Source organism: Anomaloglossus baeobatrachus, chromosome 6, assembly GCF_048569485.1.
Source record: "Anomaloglossus baeobatrachus isolate aAnoBae1 chromosome 6, aAnoBae1.hap1, whole genome shotgun sequence".
NCBI classification, from domain to species: Eukaryota; Metazoa; Chordata; class Amphibia; order Anura; family Aromobatidae; genus Anomaloglossus; species Anomaloglossus baeobatrachus.
Genome location: NC_134358.1, coordinates 286,084,228 through 286,101,933, shown reverse-complemented (window position 1 = coordinate 286,101,933; position 17,706 = coordinate 286,084,228).

Sequence of the window (17,706 nt, the reverse complement as noted above, 5' to 3'; positions counted from 1 at the left end):
CCCCTGCACAGTCTATGAAGATTATGCAGGAGCCGTGCGCACGTGGCGTCTTAGAGCGCAGCACTTCGGCTGCTGCCCGAAGCGCTGCCTTTCTAAGAAGTGACATGTCACTTCTTCCGTGCGCTTTGCCGGCAGCTCCTGCTCTGTCTACAGCAGGAGCTGCAGGCAGAGTGCATGGAATTGGCTTTTTCCTTTTTTTCTCTACGGACATTTTCTGCAGCGATTTGAAGCGCATGTGTGCTCTTCAGATCGCTGCAGAAATTTCATTCCATTCATGCAAATGAGTGACTTACCATGTAATATATGGCTTACCTTGGTTTACTAGAATGCGAGATTCTGTTTCTCCAAACCCATTTCCTCTGACTATTATAGGATAGTTTTGAGTTAGGATATACTGTAAATAGATGAGTTTTTCAATTTCTTACCAAATAATTTCAAATATTCAAGTCTTATTCCTGCAACTTTTTATTACTGCACTTATTATTATTATTATTATTATTATTATTATTATTATTATTAAATATTCTACAACATATTTGGAAAAAAATCATTTCACTCTTAATTTCTACAGCAGACCTATTCAGTAACACCTATTTTTCCAATATGGCAATCTCTTATGTGCTGTTATGTATGCATGGCCTCCTGGATGTCCTTGGGCTGCTTCAGTTGCTAATTATTTTAATGATTCTCCACCACTCCCTCCAGAATGATTAACTAGTGCCAGCTGAACTAGCAATGATGCTTCAGCACTGCTCTCCTTTGAACTGCACATCTTGTAGCCTGAGAAGTTTGGAAAAAGCAACTAAAGCTTATTCAGCTTCACTTGACAGCCACTGAGCAGTGAAAGTATAAAGCATGGTATCTTGGGACTATTATATGCATCAGAGATGCTGTTAAATGTAAGAATGGTGCAAACAAAGTCTAGTGTTATTAAATCTTTTACTTAAAAGGTTTAATCCACACTGTGAAAATGTTCTGCATTTTACCTTTATGTGATTTTATTGGTGACCAGAGGGATTCCAGTTAGTCACTAGAGCATTCTCTGTCCTGAGAATGATGGTTTAAAAATTAAGCCCCAGAACTATGAATAAAATAAAAAAGTTACATCCACAGAATACTCATCAGACTCCAGAAAATGCTCTTGCAATGCCTTTACTACAACATCCGACTTTTCTATTTCTCCAAAGGATTTTCATGTTGTGTCAAAAGTCTTGGTTTGCATATATCAGTTGTGACTGATCTGTTGTTTTATTCTTGAGCTAGGCACAACAATTGTGCTCTGGTTCATCGTTCATAGCCAAAGTAAAAAACTGCATTCTGGGGCATACCACAAAGACCACTATCATCACAATTTTATAAGTGTCTGCATCTATAAAGGGTACCTGTCATGTCCTATAATGTCCTATAATGATATTAACTTGAAGATATAATTACACCAATAGCCACAACAACCATATGAGGCCTCTATTGCATAATTTCAATGTAACCACCAAAAAAGGAAAATGCAGGCCATATTATATAACAAGTCATCTTTATTATCAACAATAATTATTATTAAAACCACATAACAATTGATGGATCAGCCCAGGAGGGACGGATAGAATAATGTGGACACCGGGCACTTGTTATATTATCATCAATGGAATCCATACATATGGATGGTATGAAATGTTATTCTGTTCAAACAATCATAAGTAACTGCAACCTTTTCCTAGCAATAGATATCAAATAATGTATAAGAAATAACAAAGGTAAGGTTTACAGTACAGTAGGTAGATAAGTACAACACAACATTACCAAAAGGTCCAAAAGTGAGATTGCCACGGCCTCCAACAACCACACTGAAGTGCGTTTCGCACCTAAACGTGCTTCGTCCAGGAGTCCAGGAGGAGGTTGCAGTTACTTATGATTGTTTGAACAGAATAACATTTCATACCATCCATATGTATGGATTCCATTGATGATAATATAACAAGTGCCCGGTGTCCACATTATTCCATCCGTCCCTCCTGGGCTGATCCATCAATTGTTATGTGGTTTTAATAATAATTATTGTTGATAATAAAGATGAATTGTTATATAATATGGCCTGCATTTTCCTTTTTTGGTGGTTGCAGATATAATGTTAATTTGAATGTTAATAGCATTCGTTGGCTCCCTCTTCAACCATTCAGAATGTGCACATGAGTCTCAGTGCGGCAAGAGCGATGATGTCACTAAATTGTGCCTTTTGCACATTAAACAAACTGGAGCAGTGTGCTAGTGAACATAGCTTGGTGAGCTGTTTACTTTTTTTAGTTAGTACTTGGAAGGTGGGGCAGACATCTTACTGTGTTGGGTGCTATAGTGAGACTTTATACAGGATAGGGAGATGTAGAAGGATGTCATACAGTATGGAAAGCTGTAGGACAATCATATTATGTTGGTGGGTGTTGTGACCATCATACTATGTCGGGTGTAATCAAACTGTGTGACTGTGCGGACTATCATATTGTGTGTGGTACTGGGAGTTGGCATAAATTGTATATATGAAGGCCATAACATATTGTAGAGACATGTGGAGGGACTGTCATACTGTGTGAGTAAACTAAAATTAGGAGAGAGAAGGCGCAATAGGGTATTACCCGATTTACTGGGTAAAAGGTATAAGGAAATGGTGCACTCACCTGGTCGGGTTGTGCCAGTCACAACCCCTTTAATGGCATAGGCGAGTGCTAAGGTGGTCCAGCAGCAGCCCTGTTGTACAAGCAAGACATCAAATTCGGGACTGGGGAAAACAGGTTTAACACCGCGCTTGAAGACCACGGACATCAGTGTTGAACACAATTCTCTTATTTTACTTCATTCCTACGCGTTTCGGAGACCACAACTGCCTCCTTCTTCAGGGAAAGAAAATTCTTTTCCCTGAAGAAGGAGGCAGTTGTGGTCTCTGAAACGCGTAGGAATGAAGTAAAATAAAAGAATTGTGTGTTCAACACTGATGTCCGTGGTCTTCAAGCGCGGTGTTAAACCTGTTTTCTCCAGTCCCAAATTTGATGTCATACTGTGTGAGTGGATGTCGGGGCCATTGTACTTTATGGGAGCTATGTCTGGTCTACCATACAGTGTGGGTGTTACAGGGAGTGTTGAGGTAACTAAGAACGGGGGCAGCTACACTGGCCATCAGGCTAGGGGGGCCGTAGCTGTCCCTGTACCAAAAGATACATTTAATGGTGATGATGTTTGGGCCTCCTTTATAACCCTGGCTCCTGTTCAGCCCAGGTCTAATACCCCCCATCCTCCACCCCCGGAGAGGGCCGAGACAGGAGTGATTTATCCCACACAAATAGATAGACAGGGAAAAACAAAAACTCAAACTTACTGCACACACACAAAAGCAAAAGCAATACGTGCCCAGGAAGAAATAAAGAATCAGAGATAAAATAAATAGGCAACGAAAATATTTCCACAAAACACCAATAAAGCACAAAAGATCACCAGAACAGGATCACCACAGCACAAGGGCTGGTATCGTAATGAAACTATAGTTTGCGCGGGAGAACAGGCTCCACCAATTTTTAAAGGGCAGAGGCAGTTGTGATTGGTCTCCTCCACCCTGTGACCCTAGCAGCAATCACAGGCCAGCAGAAATTAACTCCCATTAGACTAATCACTAATGAGCTGTTAATTTGTCGACACTCAAGTCTGACTGTGCAACTCATAAGGACGAGGGAAACAATAGTGTGATGTGTCTCAATGGGAACAGGATCATAAGTCATAATAACAAATAACACTTGGTTAGTTGAGAGCTTAACATCGTGTGACAATGGGGATCTGTGTGGGACATAATCCTTTGTGTGGGACTGTGGGGAGATTATGCTGTGTGGAAAGTTGTGAGGGACCATCATACTGCATATGTGGGGCTGTGGGAGAAATCATTGTGTAAGGTCCTCTGAAGGCCATCAAACTGTGTGAGAGAGTCAAGGAAGCTTCATATTTTATGAGTAACCAGCCATACTGTGTAGGGCTGGTAGGAACCATCATACTGTTTAGGGGGGAGCTGTGGACTTGATCACTTTAATTGGGAGCTGTAAAATGACAATATACATTTTCGACTGAGCTGTAAAGGCCATCATATTGTGTGGGTCGCTGTATAGGGCAAAATAGTAGATATATAGCTGTGTGGGTCTTTATACTGTGAGAGGCACTGTATGGGGCCAAAATACTACATATATTTAGCTGTGGGGCCATCAAACTGTATGGCCAAAGGGGAGAAAGATTGTGATAGCCATCATACTGTTTTGCTTGCTGTAGGGGCCATCATACCATGGGTGTGGGTGAGTTTGGAAGTCATTATACTATGTGGATGGCTTTAGAAGGGCCCCCATACTGTGTAAATGGCTATGGCAGCATTCGTACCATTTGAAGGAGTTGGGGAAGCTTTGCCATTATACTATGTGGGAAGCTGTGGTTACCACCATATTGTGTGAGGGGCATATATAAATATTGGGAACTATTGGGAGACAAAATACTGTATATACAGAGCTATCACACTGTTGAGGGATATCATACTGTAAAAAGAAACATCATACTTTGTGAGGGGATGTGGGAGCCATCATACTGTTTATGGAGCTGTGTGGATTATCATATATAAAAGGATCTGTGAAAGCCATCCTACTGTGTGAAAAGCTTTAAGAGCCATCATATTTTTGGAGGCCACCATAATGTGTTGTGACTGGGGGGTGCTGTGGGGGAATTATACTGTGTGGGTGGCCATTATGCTATGTGAGGGAGCTGTGGAGGCTTCAAACTGTAAGGGGACATCATACTGTGTGGAGGGGAGTCATCATAAATTGTGGGGAGCTGTGGGTTGGTATTATACCATATGTGTTAACATCATACTATGGAGAGGGTCACTGGTGGCGATAATGTGGGGTTATCGCACTGTGCATGCAGTAAATATTGCGGATTATTTCATTGTGGGGGTATCATAGGGTATGTTAAATGCATTGTCATTAGGATCACATTCCATGGGGGCTTGATGGGGAGTATCATACGGAAGAAAGAAGATATGAGGTTTGTGAAGTAGTCATGTTTAGGAGAAGTGAGAGCCAACTTGAATAGAAAATACTATGTATAGATAGTATTTTAATATACTGTATATAGTATTTAAAATATTCTGTCAAAAATAACTGTTTCTATAACCAGCACTTCTGATAAAATTATCTTGATTGCTTTTTCTTCTTCTATTCAGCAGTAAAGCTAAGATTATATTGCCCATTCGAAAATATTTCAACCGATGTTATGTCTTTCATTTATTAAACTAATAGAGAATTTTTAGTAAATGGATACTTCAATAACAAAAAATACGACAACATCTTGGTAAAATAGTAAAAATGGTATAAAATTTTTCACATGAACAATAAAAAGGGAAAGGATGAAGACAAAAAGACTGAATGCTTCTGATGCTCCTCATAAAGAACTTGAATACATAAATATATCATCCATGTTTATCACTACAAATCTACCCACCTGGAGAGGAAAACTAACTTGGCTTTGCGTAAAGGGAGAATTATCATTTATGGATACTTGAATAGGATTAACAAAGGTAGAAGCCATGTACCACACTCAATAGCAAAAACACAATCAATAAGATCACAAGGCAGAGACGCACCACACCCACCTGACACACCAGTGGGCGGCTTGAGTGGAATAGAGTCGCTCACCTGGGGGGTCAGGGAGGGGAGGTGAGGAGTGTAGGGAGTTGAGGAGTAGAGTTGAAGGAGGAAGGTTGGAAGTAACCCTTGAGCTGAGAGGAGCTCAGAGGAAGTCGGGAGTGGTGAGTCCTGAAGTAACGGCCTAGGTTGCAGTCGGTGGTCTGGGCCTAGAGGAGTCAGACACCCGGTTGCAGGGGATTGTGGCGAGGTGCTTGAACCTGTCGAGGAGGACAGCTGGCAGCCTAGCACTATCACCGGTCTGGGACCGAAGACACGACAGGTTACACAGCAGAGTAGCTTCAGGCAACCCAACAATTCACCTCAGGAGAACGGAGCCTTTATGATCCGTTCCCACCCGTTCCAGAATCGGGACATTAGCGCAACGAGGGGGATAGGACTTTCCAACCCAAAACGGTCCAGAAAATCCCAAGCGTGAGCCCTGAGAGCAAGCTCCCATACTCAGCCATAGTAGGGCTGAAGTCTGAAGTCAAAAACCAAGTGCCAGGAGGTAGGTCACGGATCACCAGGCAGCACCACTTGGGGAAGGGACCCGGACGAGCTCCCCTCAGCGGCAGCGGTAACCAGAGACTTGGTTTACCCGGTTGTCGGTGTCTGCTTATGAACTGAGTGAGTACGAGAGTGACCCCTGTATCCCACAGCACCCCGTCACCAAGTGCCAGGACATCCCCCTACCCGTGGAGGTTTACAATACCTTGCTGCCCAACTCCATCACCCCAGGTACTCCCAACATCAGCGGTTTTACTCCCAATTACCACACACCACGGGTGGTGTCACAAACTATAACTCCCATGTAAATATTTCCTTTCACTCGAGTGGCCGCATGACCCCCAGGTCCGGAGACCCTCGAACCACAGTGAACTCGGATCCGAGCAGCTCGGCTGCTTCCACGGGGGCAGCACATAGTTATAGCATGAAATTTAGTTATCAAAGACTTGAGATGATCAAGTACCGTTATATTCGTAATCCCTAAACTTGTAAAGAGTACTTTGTAATACTTGCATATTTGTTCTGAATAGCGAGTACAATGCAAGTCAATGGGAAATGCGAATAATTTTCTGCTGGACCCAACAAAGAGGTCTTGAGGGCCTGAGGAAAAGGCTGAAATGGATGGGAAAGTGATGAAAATTATTACATCTATTCCCCTTGCAAAGTCACTGGTGTGCATACTTTCTCTTCATATAGTGTAGTTTTATTTAGGTTTTTGCACTTAGTTCAGACTTAGAATGGAGTTCCAAACATTATTTCTTTATTTGTTAGTAGACTTTTGTTTGTGAACCCGACCCCACCCATACCTTGCCGGTCCACATTATACATATATATCAAACAAGGAAAGAAAGGCGATCAATTGGTTCAAAAATATTTTTATTAATTATTGCAAAGAGGTAGGAGGGTGGAGGCAAAAAAACGGATTACATCACCACAGTCGTAAGGTAAAGATATGTATGTATATTTTTAAATGTACAAACAGTGGCTGGCACAACAGTGCATTATAGATATAGAAATTACACTCGTATTACTGTATCGGACATCCGAAAAAATATACGCATATATAAATATATCTACATGTGCACAGATGCTGATATCTCAGTGACACATACGATTAACACCACAGACACATTCATATCATAGATGGTCCATTACCTAATAGGCAAGAGGATCAAACATGAAAAATATTATCATATGTGCCTATGTTTTTTAATACAGATCAGCACAAATACGCCTATACCATAGATTATCCACTGTCTTATGGGCAGAGGAATCCAGCATGAGGAATATTATAACATGCGCCCATGTCCACTACACTGGCCAACATTACACCCGATGGAACACGCATAAGAGACATCCACATACAAAGGTGGAAATGAAACTGTCATGAATTTCTCCACTAGGGGAATATAATAAGTATCCAATAAGTGCTCCAGCAGGTGAATGCGATCAGAGAACGGACAGAGGCACATATCCCAACATGCCCATGCAAGGGATTCAAATATTCAAAGTACAGCACATACGGCACCAGAGTGCCATGGAGAGAACCGCATACATAGGAATTATTAAAGAATGGTGCAAAAATAGCAACAAACAGCACTGGAAACGATAGGCCAGCAACAATAAACATTACCTAAAGAGTAACCGCTGTGGTGGTAATGCGCCCGATGCGCATTTCGGTGTGAACCTTCATCAGGGGGCGTGACCGGAAAGGGAAAGGGGGTGCCGTTAAAAGGCCTCAATCCCCAGCTGATTGGGCAGACGTAGTAATGCATCCGAAGCCGGCCGAGCGGAAGTCCCGCCTCACAGACGCGTCATGGTCACAGAGGACGCCGGGTAATGAAACCAGCGTCCCCGTAACCATAGAGATGCGCCCGAGAGACATGGAAATCCAAGGCCGGTGACGCATGCGTAGACCACACAACCAGGTGGGGAAAGACATTATAATATACTAGATGAGATACAAGGAGAGGTGCACACTTTTAAACAGATAATGTGAATAAATCTCATCACAATAGGAGGGTCATTGTACTAGCTGGCACAAAACCCCAAAGGGGGCAACGAAAAAAAGAAACATTAATGATCTATATTACCATAAAAAAATATTATAGAATAATATAGTGCTACCACCAAACCAAGGGGGCAGTACACAGAGAGAGTCAATCAGGACTACATGTACGTTACTCTGACACCATTGTACCATAAGTCACGCTAGAAAGCTCCATCACACCATATGTATAATACCATATAATGCTTATAGATAAGCATATATTACAGCAAAAGGCCAAAAGCATAAATGATATACAATGTGATATGGAGAACATACAGTAGCAATTATACATCAAAAGCCATCCTATTTTCTTGATCTTGCGGTTCCAAGACAACAATTCTGCTTCGTTGTCACGTATGGGGGAACAGCCAACACATATCAAGCCACTCCAAAAGAAACAAGTGCACCAACACAGAGAAAAAAGGCCTAAGAAATAAAAAAATTAAAAACAATTAAAATCAGAAAAACACCCCACATTAGAGAAATTAAATGAAGCTCATGTTTTCATTAAGCCCCTGGGGCTGTACTGTATGTAGACGCCAAATCCATTGTGTCTCCAATCGTGCTAGCCTCTGGCTAATAAAGCCACCACGAATATCCACGTCTAACGTGTCAATTCCATGGACCAAAAACTTAGCTGAATCACATTCATGAAACAGCTTAAAATGCCGTGGAATGGTCTTAAGAGTTGACACGTTGACGTGGTCCCGTGCGGCTTCGATCCCCAAAATGTGTTCACGAACCCGGACTTTAAGTTGACGGGTCATGAGCCCGATATAAATCTTAGGGCAAGGGCAAATGCCGTAATATATCACGGACTTAGACTCACAAGTGATCCTCTTAAGGATCCTAAAATTCTTAGCAAAAGAGGAATCACAAAAGTTGTCAGTCCGCAAAACATTAAGACATGCGACACATCTTCCACATGGAAAACAGCCGCCCATAACAGTAGGTACATTGGGAAAGATTGGAGCTGAGGTATTATCATGGAGACTACGAACCAAGAAGTCCTTAAGATTCCTGGCTCTATGTAGAGTAATCTGTGGTCTTTTGGGCAGGATTTTAGCCAGTATTGGGTCTGCCTGTAAGGTAGGCCAAGATTTAATCAAAACCTCCCGAATAGCAGTATGTTGACTACAGTAGTTAGTAATAAATCTAACAGATGTTTCACTGCTTCTTGATTTCCTTGAGTACAGCAATTGATTCCTGGTAGAGTATTTCGCTCTATGATAAGCACGCTTAATCATACGCTTATACCCTCTTTCGATGAATCGCCTCGTCAACTCAGCCGCCTGCATTTCGAAGTCTCCATCACTAGAGCATAGTCTACGGACACGTAGGAATTGACCAGCGGGTACGGAGCATATCATATGTGGTGGATGGAAAGATGACGCATGAAGTAAAGTATTAGTGGCCGTGGATTTACGATGTAAATTCGACTGTAAACAGTCATCAGAGTCTCTATATACCAGTACATCCAAAAATGCGATGGAATCGGTAGAGTATTGATGGGTAAGATGGATGTTGCGAGTGTTGGAGTTCAAATCCCTGATAAACAATAAAAGAAAATCAATGGTCCCCTGCCAGATGAGGAAAATGTCGTCGATGTACCGAGTCCATAAAAGGACTCGGCCCATCGATGACTCCAAATCAGACAGGGGGAGGTCCTTCTCCCACAGCCCCAGGAACAAATTTGCATACGCTGGCGCAAAAGAAGCACCCATCGCTGTACCCTGGAGCTGGAGGTAGAAGGACCCCTTAAAAACAAAAAAATTATGCGTAAGGGAGAACTCCAACAGTCGCAACACCAAATCAATGAATTTAGATGATAAACTACTCATACTCAAGTAAAATTTCACTGCCTCCATTCCATCAGCATGTTGGATGCTGGTATATAGGGACTCCACATCACACGATACCAAAAGTGAGTCATCACCCACATATAGTCTGTCAATCCGCTTAAGAAACTCCCCAGTGTCCTGAATAAAGGATGGAAGACTTCTAACAAGTGGCTGAAGTTGGCTGTCGAGCCATCTGTTGATGTTCTCCAGGAAATTGCCGTTGCCCGAAATAATAGGGAGACCAGGTGGGGAAGACGCATTTTTAGGTAATTTGGGAAGTAGATACAATGTTGCAATCCTTGGTTCAGACACAATCAAGGCTGATGCCAAGTCAGGGGAAATAACACAGTCATCTTTGGCCATTTGTTTAATCCTTTTAAGTTTTTCTGTATATTTACCAAGGGGATTAAACGTTAATTTACGATAACAAACTGTATCCCGCAGTTGGCGAAACGCCTCTTTCTCATATGCGGATACAGGCCAGATGACTATGTTAACCCCCTTGTCGGCAGGCTTGATTGTAATGTCCGGCATCTGCTGCAGCTCTTTTAGACGAGCACGTTCAATTTTAGACAGATTATCCCTTCTAACATGACCAGGCAGACTCTCAAATGCCTTTGACACTACCTGCACAAAAAGATCAATATTTGCACATGACGATAGTGGTAGGGATTTTTTAGAAGGAGGTTTAATACAAGATGGTACCTTACCTCCCTCCCCGGCTTTATGTTCTGATTCAAGTTCGGATAATATGGCTAATGCCGTTTGTTCTTTCTCTGCAGGAAACAAAATTCGAGATGTATCATCATAAAAGTATCTTTTAAATAACAGGGACCTAGCAAAAATATGTAGATCTTTAATTGCTGTAAACACATGGAACCCTGCAACTGGGGAAAACGATAAACCCTTAGTCAATAAAGACAAGTCAGCCTCACTAAATGTATACGTACTCAAATTAATTACCTTGTTATCGGTAGTAGTATTGAATCCTTTTGACTTCTTATACCACTGAGGTTGATAGCGGGAAAATCCACCACCTCCATAAGTTGTTCCAGATGATTGTTGCTGGCCTATCGTTTCCAGTGCTGTTTGTTGCTATTTTTTCACCATTCTTTAATAATTCCTATGTATGCGGTTCTCTCCATGGCACTCTGGTGCCGTATGTGCTGTACTTTGAATATTTGAATCCCTTGCATGGGCATGTTGGGATATGTGCCTCTGTCCGTTCTCTGATCGCATTCACCTGCTGGAGCACTTATTGGATACTTATTATAGTCCCCTAGTGGAGAAATTTATGACAGTTTCATTTCCACCTTTGTATGTGGATGTCTCTTATGCGTGTTCCATCGGGTGTAATGTTGGCCTGTGTAGTGGACATGGGCGCATGTTATAATATTCCTCATGCTGGATTCCTCTGCCCATAAGACAGTGGATAATCTATGGTATAGGCGTATTTGTGCTGATCTGTATTAAAAAACATAGGCACATATGATAATATTTTTCATGTTTGATCCTCTTGCCTATTAGGTAATGGACCATCTATGATATGAATGTGTCTGTGGTGTTAACCGTATGTGTCACTGAGATATCAGCATCTGTGCACATGTAGATATATTTATATATGCGTATATTTTTTCGGATGTCCGATACAGTAATACGAGTGTAATTTCTATATCTATAATGCACTGTTGTGCCAGCCACTGTTTGTACATTTAAAAATATATATATACATATCTTTACCTTACGACTGTGGTGATGTAATCCGTATTTTTGCCTCCACCCTCCTACCTCTTTGCAATAATTAATAAAAATATTTTTGAACCAATTGATCGCCTTTCTTTCCTTGTTTGATATGTTTACCTTTAGCGATTTGGTTCATTTATTGTAGTCCTCTTGTGCATATATGTGGTATATATATACATACATAGATATATTTTAGAAATATGCTGATGTTTATGCCGTTATTTACTCTATTATACATATATATAGCCTGGGTCTCAGCTTCCCATACATGGTAAGTTTTTTAACTGCATGAGAGGAAACACATTAGCTAGGGACCCCAAAAATAAGAGAATACCGTGAAGAGGTTTGGGGCTCTGTTGCATTGATCAATTCAGTAGCTAAATTTCTCTTTATTCACATTTCATGGCAGTAATGCAGATTCCATTGTCATTTTTTCATTTTTGCATGTAGCTATTGTATTTTTCAGGCCAGTATTCATACAGCAGTTACTGGTATTACATGTATTCCCCATGTATAGTCACTGGTGTGCATACCTTCTCTACATATAGAGGCAGAGCACAGACCCAGATAGCAGGAGAATGATGAGAGAGGAAATGCGCCGCTACCTCTGTCATCATTGGTTTCAATTGTATCGGCATCTGCAATGCCGATACAATTGAAAGTGCGATCCTCAGTGGGGGTAGAGGGGCTCGCAGGAGGTGAGGGAGACCGGTGCAGCGCTGGCATTGGGCCTCTCCTCTCTGACTCACAAACTCAAAAGCGGCCACATAACCTGCCGTCATTGGTGGTAAGCCACACTGCTGTCTGCAAGTGGGCCCCCTTGGCGGACCAAGGCCCCGGCACTTGTCTAGGTGTGCCAGGTGCTGACGTCGGCAGTGGGTACAGGTGCACTGCTCATTTTCAATGAAAATCCAGCCATCTCAAAGAAATGGGGGATAGATAAAGGCTGCCTGAACTAGTCAGCCAATTTTTGAGATGCTTTTGGGTGTGGTGGAGTTTGATTTAGACTTATGTTGTGAGAAGTCATGGAGGGACTATGTGAATTAAATTCGATTGGGGAGTGTCATAGACCACCTTGAAAAGATGTGTTTTTAGGTAGCGGCTGAAGCTGAGTCAGTTGTGGTTCATCCTGGTTTCTTGGGTCGGGAGTGGGAGGTTTGGATTAGCGTGGATGTTGTTCGAAAGTCGTTTGTGGAGTGTAGAGAATGAGTAGGATGAAAGACAGGGATGAGGGTAGAGATGTAGGGTGGTGCCGCAGTGTGGAGAGCTTTGTGGGTGAAAACAAGCAATTTTAATTGGATCCTGGGATATATGGGCACTCAGTGCAATGACTAGCACTGAGCAGAAGCATCCGAGTAATGGTTAGCCAGATAGGTGACCCTGGCTGCAGCATTAAGGATGGACTGTAAAGGGGAGAGTCTAGTTAGGGGGAGACCAATTAATAGAGAATTGCAGTAGTCAAAACGGGAGTGGATGAGGGCAAGAGTGAGGGTTTTTGTAGTTTTGGATTCTAGAGATGTTCTTGAGGTGCAAGCAACAGGAGTGGCCAAGAGATTGTATATAGGAGTTGAAGGAGAGATTAGTGTCGAGCATAACCCCCAGACAGCGAGCCTGCTGCCTAGAAGTTATTATCGTGGTACCACACACAGAGAGGGGAGGTTAGAAGATGTAGGGAATAGAAGTAGTTCAGTTTTGGAAAGTTAAGTTTCAAATAGGGAGCAGACATGACATTGGAAACTGCAGACAGACTGTAGGTGGGCAGAACATCAGGGTACCAAAATTGTATCTGCAGGTCAAACCACTGCCATGTCACCAGTGCTACATGCTTCACAATCTGCTGTCCAGGAAGCAGGCGCTCATACGTCCTGCCCACAAGCTGTGATTGCACAGACACAGCAAATATCAACCACATCAATTTCCTTGTCCAAGCAAAGTGTCTAGTTGTCCGTGCCTGAGAGCTTGGAAAGGAAGCGTAAATACCCAGCCATGCACCCACAGGTACAAAACTCAAACTCGCACATTGCCTAAATGATGGCCATGGAGATGTTGTTGTTTAGGCTTGTGGAAACACAGTATTTCCGTGATCTCTTAGCTGTGGCTGCCCCACGATACAGTGTTTCAAGCCACCACTATTTTGCCTGGTGTACCGTCCCCGCGTTACACAAGCACATGTTAAGCAATCTCAACCGGGCTCTGACAACTGCAGTAACTGGGAAGTTCAACCTAACAACAAACACGTAGACAAGTTGTTGTGGACAGGGACGATACCTATATGTCATGGCAAATTGGGTGAACCTGGTGGAGGCTGGGACAAAGTCTCAAACTGTAACATCACACATCCTACCCACGCCAACAATAGTGGGCCCGACTTCTACCAGCGTTTCCACCTTGTCATATGCTACTTCCTATCTCCCCTCCTCCTCCTCCTTCTCATCCTCCTGCTTCTCATCCTCTGCTGAATTACCCTCCCCTTCACTGCCAAACAGGGAGCTTTGCAGAAGGCCATCGGCAAAGCGGCAACACGCTCCACTGAAGCTGATCTGTTGAGGTCAGAAACCCCACTCTGCAGAGAGCTGTGGCAAGGTATATAAGAACAAATCGATGAGTGGCTTTCCCCGTTTCACCTCCAACTCGGTCTGGTTGTCTGCGATAATGGGTTCAACCTGGTGGCGGCTTTAAAGGTGGGCAGGCTGGTACACGTTCCATGCATGGCTCACGTGTTGAACCTAGTTGTTCAGAAATTTCTGAAAACATACCCTAACTTGCCGTACTTACTTGAGAAAATAAAAAAAAACAAAAAAGTGGTCCGGAATATGAGTTGGTGTACTGTACATGCAGCGTGTAAGCTCATGTTTACTTGAGAAGGTGCACCGTATTAGTGACCAATTCCGCCATTCCTCTACCACTTTTGCTGGACTTACAGCGCTGCAAAAGTGCTTGAATTTGCAAAGTCATCGACCTGCCCATGCGGTGTAACTCTACATATCATATGTTGGCAAGGAATAGTGAGCAGCAGAGGGCAGTTGATGAATACCAGCTTCAATATGCCCGTCAGACTGAGAGTCAGCCACCACATATAACAACTGTCGAGTGGGTGTGGATCGCTGACATTTGTGAGGTTCTTGAGAACTTTGAGTGCGGCACCAACCTCCTGAGAGATGATCAGGCTATTATCAGCTTAACCATCCCGGTGCTGTTTCTGTTGAAACAATCACTGCATAATATCAAAGAGGAAGCTTTGAGATCCCAGCATGTGATATGGAGCCAGATTTCCCCATGGGTGATACTGCCCAGCCCAGCCAAAATTCTGAGGCAACATTGGGTGATCATGAGGAAGATAAGGAGGGAGAACACTTGTTTTTATGTGCTACTGAGGGGATTCACAATGCTATACAGGGGACTCTCAACCCCAGGATCATGTCTGTCCAGCATGGATAGGCTAGAGAGGTGATGGTGGAGAAGGAGTCGAGTCAATTTAAGGAGAGGATGGGTATTGTTCCTCCTGGTTTGGGACACAGAACCTTTGCCCTGTTTGCAGCTTTACCCACATGGCACAGTTCATGTGTACGTGTCTGTGGTAAGACTCTCGTGTGATACACATTTTGTCCAACAACCTTTACTGGTTAGCCACCTTTCTGAACCCACTGTACAAGGAGAAATGTTCTTCTCTCCTTTTGGAGTCACCAAAGGGTTGGACAAGGGAAGCCTTCAAGAGGGTTGTTCGTTGCAGATCAGTTGTTGAAAACATCACCTTCAGACAATGCTGGCGGCAAAGTTACTGACTCTTTTCAACACCAAGGATTAATGGGGAGAGACATGAACACCAGGTCCAACAGAGGTGGGGGGAAAAATGTGCACAAGCTGGGCCATTTTCAATAAACCAGCTGATCAGCAAGGGCTATCTGTGCCTGTACCAATGCCAAGGAGGGAAAAGTTGCACAACCTGGTCAAGGGGTACTTAAGTGAACATACCTGCATCCTTTCTGAGGCTTCAGTTTCCTTTAATTATTGGGTGTCCAAGCATGCCCTTCTAAAATCATGTAAAACACAGCAAGCGGACTCCAAGCAGAGTCTCCCATTTTTCCAAAATTTGGGCCCCACAGACACCACTTCAGTGGCAGCACTTGTGCCCCAGTTTCAAACTGGACAGGTTGATTTGCATCAAGTACATTAAAAAATATGCCAGCCTTAACTGTCCCCAGGATGACACCGGGGTAGGTAGCAAAGTCTTTGCTGAACCATGACTTGTTCATCTTGGCTCATTTTTAAAAACACCGCAAGGAGACTCCAAGCAGAGTCTCCCTTTTTTCAAAAAATTGGGCCCCACAGACACCCCTTCAGTGGCAGCACTTGTGCCCCAGTTGCAAACTGGACAGGTTGATTTGCATCAAGCACATTCAAAAATACGCCAGCCTTAATTGTCCCCAGGATGACACCGGGGTAGGTAGGAAAGTCTTTGCTGAACCATGACTTGTTCATCTTGGCTCATTTTTAAAAACACCGCAAGGAGACTCCAAGCAGAGTCTCCATTTTTTCAAAAAATTGGGCCCCACAGACACCACTTCAGTGGCAGCACTTGGGCCCCAGTTGTAAACTGGACAGGTTGATTTGCATCAAGCACATTCAAAAATACGCCAGCCCTAACTGTCCCCAGGATGACACCGAGGTAGGTAGCAAAGTCTTTGCTGAACCATGACTTGTTCATCTTGGCTCATTTTTAAAAACACCGCAAGGGAACTCCAAGCAGAGTCTCCCCTTTTTCCAAAAATTGGGCCCCACAGACACCCCTTCAGTAGCAGCACTTGTGCACCAGTTGCAAACTGGACATGTTGATTTGCATCAAGCACATTCAAAAATACGCCAGCTTACTCTCCCCAGGATGACACAGGGGTAGTAAATTCCTTGTGGATCCATGACTTGTTCATTTTGATGAACGTTAGTCTGTCCACATTGTCACTGGACAGACGCGTGCGCTTATCTGTCAGCACACACCCAGCAGCACTGAAGACACATTCAGAGACAACGCTGGCTGCGGGACACGACAAGATCTCCTAGGCATACATGGCGAGCTCAGGCCATTTTTCAATATTTGAAGCCCAAAATGAGCAAGGCTCCAGTTACAAAGTCATGGCATTGATGTTCATTTGGAGATACTCCTGTATCATCCTCTCCAACCGTTGACTATGTGTCAGACTTCTTGTCTCTTATGACATTGCATTGGATGTCAAAATTTAAATACCTCTAGGGTCCAGGGGATATTACTCTGATTTACTCATAGAAAAATCCCCAATTGTGAAAATATTTAATTTTTATTCAAGTAGAAAAATAACACCAATATGTGCACATAGATATACAATTCAATTGTCTTGCGCCAATTAATTGGCAACCCCTGATCTTGAATATCAAGACCAGGGTTTACAATGAACAAAAAAGGCAAATTGATACAATTTAAAATACATAACCAAAGTGTTGGTTCACAACAGGACAATAACTATAACCAAACTTAACTTGGTATCTCCTAATGAGACTATGCTGGCACAGCGTGCTAATCTGTAGTCCCAATCAAGGATAAACATCCAGGAGTATCCACATGACGTTTGGAAGATTAGTCCTTTAGTCAGTATAGTGAACCGCCAACTATATCATAATCAAGACGTCTCCACCTCGACGCGTTTCCCCAGGCTGGAACACGTGGTTCATCAGGAGGCTGGGAAAATAGGTATGATCTTACCAGCTTTATAACAAACATACATAGACCACCAAACATATAACAGTTTGACATTTAACAACACATGCACAAGGTACAAAATGACAACAGCAATAGATAGATAACTCACTTGTCAGATAGTATAGTTTAAGGTATGCAGGT